Below are 5076 nucleotides of genomic sequence, written 5' to 3' on the forward strand. Positions count from 1 at the left end.
GAGAGAAATAATGTTAACTGATGGTACATGGAGGGGATTATAATCAATGTAATGAAACAAGGTATATGATTTGTTGAATGTAAAACTGATGATATACCCTGTAACCTTTCACTCAATGCACAATAAAACCTTAAATTAAAAAATAATAATAATCTACCTAAACTTATCTACAGTGACAGTGAACAAAGAACATTGCATACATTTCCACTCTAATGTATCCAGGAAAAGGCAGGTTGTGATTGCCAAAGAACACATCAACATGCAATCATCAATTAAACACAGATACAATGACACTCTAATATCTCAGAGGCAACAAATATTTTTTATTAACACAAAGAAACAGGACATAATGACTTAAATGACTTCAATGCAGAGCTTGAAAAAAAAGTTTATGATGAAGAAATATCATTGGCACTACTTGAGAAAGAGTGCCATTAAGTGCCTTCAATGGATTGAGAGAAAGATTGAAAAATATGAAGTTGAAAAATAAAATGACAAGATAAATTAAAAAGTACAAACCATAAAAATTTTAAATAATTCAGAACTATATAATACACTGAAAAAGCAACGGTGTAGAAATGAATCAAAGGGATGCTAAATTAATAAGCTTAAGACAAGTCTTTCAATACTAATCTATTAGGGGAACAATCAGAATAAAGAACAGCAACAGAAAACTCTAAAGGAAGCTTAAGTTTATGTGGGACACAATCAAGAGAAATAACTTATATGTGATCAGAATTCTAGAAAAGGAAGAGAAAAAGGCACAGATAAATTGCTGAAGAGTTGTTGGATGAAAATTTCCCTAACATCACAAAATACAAGAGTATATCCATTGAAGAAACTGAACTAAATCCAGACAGGATGGACTCAAAAACGAATTAATGAAGACATATTATAATCAAACACTCCAAAGCATAAAACAAGGAAATAATCCTGAGAGCAGATTTGGAGAAACAAAACTTTATCTACAAAGAAGAAACAGGAAGAATAGCTCTGATTTCTCAGCAGAAACCACGCAGGGAAGAAGACAATGAGATGCTATATATAAAAATCTAAAAGGAAAAAGAGAAGCCAAACAAGATTTATGTATATTGTAAACTTTACTCTCAGATATGACAGAAAACAAGGACATTTCAAGATAAATGAAATAAAAGCGTTTGTTTTTAAACAAAATATTAAGAGAGTTATTTGAACAGAGAAAACACAGCAGCAGAAAACAACCTGAGAAACATAGCAACACATATGGCAACACCACATAAAAGTCAACTCAGATATAGAAGTATTCAAAGTAAAACAAACTTACGAGTCTGTAAGTGGGAAACCAGAGGTATCAACTTTTGGCAAAGTAATAATTACAAGGCAGAAAGAGAGAATAGTAGAGTTATAAGGAGCTTTGGTAGTGTAGTGGTTACAAATTGGGCTGTTAACCTCAAGGTCAGCAGTTGGAAACTACCAGTTGTTCCGAGGGAGAAAGATGAAGCTTTCTGCTCCTGTAAAGATTCACAGCCTCAGAAACCCTGTGCAGGGTCACTATGAGTTGGAACCGACTGCAAGATACTTAACAACAACAATAACAACAGTACAGTTATAATACTTCCAAATGGAGAGATATCAAGTATATTTCAAGGCAGAATAGATTGTTTCAAACTAAGGAATAATTAAATAGATTACATGATAACAACAAGGAAAAGTAATATATCTTCTCCTTAAAATAAAAGAGGAAAATCATAAAGCATTGTCAAACACTGAAAAGCAACAATGAACAGTGACATGAAAGCCCACAATAAAAATAAACTCAGCATAGAAAATGATGAAACCAGTAGTGCCACGGGGGAGTGGGGGTGGGGGGGTGGGAGACACAGCAGAATGACAGCTATCAATTGATACTTATTGATAATTACAGTAAAAGTAAATTAATTAAATGCAGCAATCAAGAGACACAAAAATGACAGAATTAGGATTTTGGAGCAAAGCCCTGCCACCATCTCCAGATAATTACTTTCTTTTTGAGAAAAAAAAAAAAAAAATGCCTTCCTACTGATTCTTAGTAGAGACTGAACCATGGGCAAATAAGTCACCACAGAACTGAGCTGTCTATCATGAACTGGGTGTTGTCATACCTACACAGTCATAAAGTTGGATGTGCACAATAGTGACCCATTGCTAAATGGGTTTGGTATATATGGGATTGTATTTGAGCAAAACCACAAGGAATGAGAAATTTGCATGAAGAAGTGGCCTAAATGTCCTCTACTCCTATAATATTATCTCTCCTCTCCCATTCTATACTTATGCGCTCAGAGAATTCTATATTAGTTGATTGAGGAAGAGAAAATGTGTGCTTGGTTTACAGATGGTAATGAACAATATAGAGGTACTACTAGAAAGTAGCAGCAGCATTTTAGCCTCTTTCTGGGACTTTTCTGAAGGACAGTGGTGAAGGGAAATCTTCCCAAGGATCAGAACTTTAAGCAGGCTAATCATTTCACTTATAAGGCAAACTGGCCATATGTGAATATATACTGATTCATGGGCTATGGCCAATGGTTTGGCTGGATGGTCAGGAATTTAGAAGGAACATGATTAAATTATTGTTGAAAAGGAGGTGTGGGGAAGTGGTATTTGGATAGACCTCTCTGATTGGTACAATGTATGAAGGTATTTGTGTCTTCTGTGACTATTCAACAAAGGTTTACCTAAGCAGAGGAATATTTTAACAATCAAAGTGATAAGATAACATATTCTTTAGAAACTAATCATTCTCATTCCCTGATCACTCCTATCATTGCCCGATGGGCTCATGAGCAAAGTGGCCTTAGTGGTAGGGATGCAAGTTATACATAGACCAAGAGGCATAGATTAGCACTCACTATGTCTGACATGTATATACACACTACTGAGTGCCTTATCTGCCGTCTGCAGAAAACAACAATGAATCCACAATATAAGACCATTCCTCCAGGATCCTGGTGACAGTTTGATTGCATTGGACTACTTCCATCATGTAAAGGGCAGAATGTTCTTCTTTCTGGAATTGACATTTATTCTGTATAAGGATTGGTCTTCACCTAATGCAATGCATCTGCCAAAACTGCTCACTGCGGTCTTATAAAACCGTATCCACTGTCATGATAGCTCAAGCATAATCTTCTTGTATAAAAGGATTCAATTCACAGCAAATGAATTGTGGAAATGGGTGCATGCTCATGGTATTGGCAGTGTAGGATAAGCACTGGATTGATAATCAGAAGGTCAAATCCACCAGCTGCTTCTCAGAAACCCTGTACAGTGTTGCTATGAGTTTAAACAATCACCACCAGCAACAACTATATTGCATGCTATCTTGCCGTAGTTGAATTGATAGAATGATGAAATGGTCTTCTAAAAACACAATTATAGTATCAGTTATGAGGCAACAATTTGTAGGGTTGGAGCAATATTCTCCAAGAAGCTGTATATGCTCTACACTAATGTCTAATATATGGTGCTGTTTATGCAATAGTGAAGAATTATATGTCCAGGAACCAAGAGGTAGAAATAGGAGAGATATTATTACAAATAATGATCTGTTATAAACATATTTTATATTCTTCCTGTCTCTGAGGCCCTATGTTATTAAGGTCTGGAGTTTTTATGTCCAATGGGAGGGATATTCCAACACAATACTGATTCCATTGTATTGGAATTTAAGACAGTCCCCTGGCCACTTTGGGTTCCTCATGCCCCTCGATCAACAGGCAAAGAACAGAGTTACTACATTGGGTTGTGTGATTGATCCTGATTACCAGGGGTAGGAGGAAAGATTGATACTATACAATGGAGGTGAATAAGAATATGTGTGGAATTTAGGACATTTGTTACGAAGTCTCTTAGTACTACTATGCCCTATGATAAAAGTTAAGGGTAAACTACTGCAATCCAATTCTGATATGATTATTGATGGCACAGGTCCTTCAGGAATGAAGGTTTGGGTCACCCACCAGGCAATGAGCTATGAACAGCTGAAGTTCCCACCAAGGGCAAATTTAATACAGAATAGATAGTGGACGAAAGTAGTTCTAAACATTAGCTACAGTTATGTGACCAGTTCCAGAATTTGTTATTGTTGTTGCCAAGTGCTGCCGAGTTGGTTCCAACTCATAGCGACCCTGTATAGTGTTCATGAGAAATAACTTGTCGATTTGAGTAGCCAACCTTGCAGTTAACCATCCATGGTTTATCCTACAGCACCACATCATGATGATTCTAATTGTTATGAGTATTTTTTTCTTGTATGTGTGCAAATATTTTTGTTCATTCACTTATAAAATATAAGCTATATTAAGGGGATAGTATGTTTTCAGCTGGATGCATATTAGTAGTATCATGTTAGGCACAAGTTGCTGTGGTTGTTGTTAGATTCCTTCATGTAAGTTTTGATTCATGATGACACTATGCAAAAGAGAATGAAATACTGCCTAGTCCTGGACAATACTCACAATTGTTGTGTTTGAGTCCATCGTTGCTGTCACTGTGTCAATCAATCTTGTTGAGAGTTTTCCTCTTTTTTGATTAATCTCCACTTTGCCAAGCATGTTGGTATCTCCAGGGACTGATCCATTCTGACAACATGTCTAAAGTACCAGAGACAATGTCTTGCCATCCTTGCTTCTCAGGAACATCTAGAAGTTTTCTTGCAAGACTTATTTGTTTGTTTTTCTTAGCATCCACTGTACTTTCAAAATTTTTCACAAACATCATAATTCAAATGTTTCGATTCTTTTAAAGTCTTCCTAAACCATTATCCATCTTTCATGTGCATATGAGGCAGTTGAAAATACTTTGACTTTGATCAGGTACACCTTAGTCCTCAGACTGACATCTTTGCTCTGTAACACATTAAAAAGAGTATTTTGAAGCAGATTTGCTTAATAAAATATATCATTTTATTTCTTGACTGCTGTTTCAATGAGTGTTGATTGTGGTTCCAAGAAAATTAGTTATTTTACCACTATAATCAACATCAGTATTTTTTTCCATTTATCATTATGTTATTTATTGGTTCAACTGTAAAAGCATTGATGTGCAATCCTTACA

The 5076-nt window shown here is 35.6% G+C and overlaps 1 pseudogene; it reads left to right on the forward strand.

The window, feature by feature from the left end:
* LOC102828983 overlaps window positions 1-2973 on the forward strand; it is a 43898-nt pseudogene extending 40925 nt beyond the window's left edge.
* Window positions 2974-5076: the final 2103 nt, after the last annotated feature.

Source organism: Chrysochloris asiatica, unplaced genomic scaffold, assembly GCF_000296735.1.
Source record: "Chrysochloris asiatica unplaced genomic scaffold, ChrAsi1.0 scaffold00201, whole genome shotgun sequence".
Lineage (NCBI taxonomy): Eukaryota > Metazoa > Chordata > Mammalia > Afrosoricida > Chrysochloridae > Chrysochloris > Chrysochloris asiatica.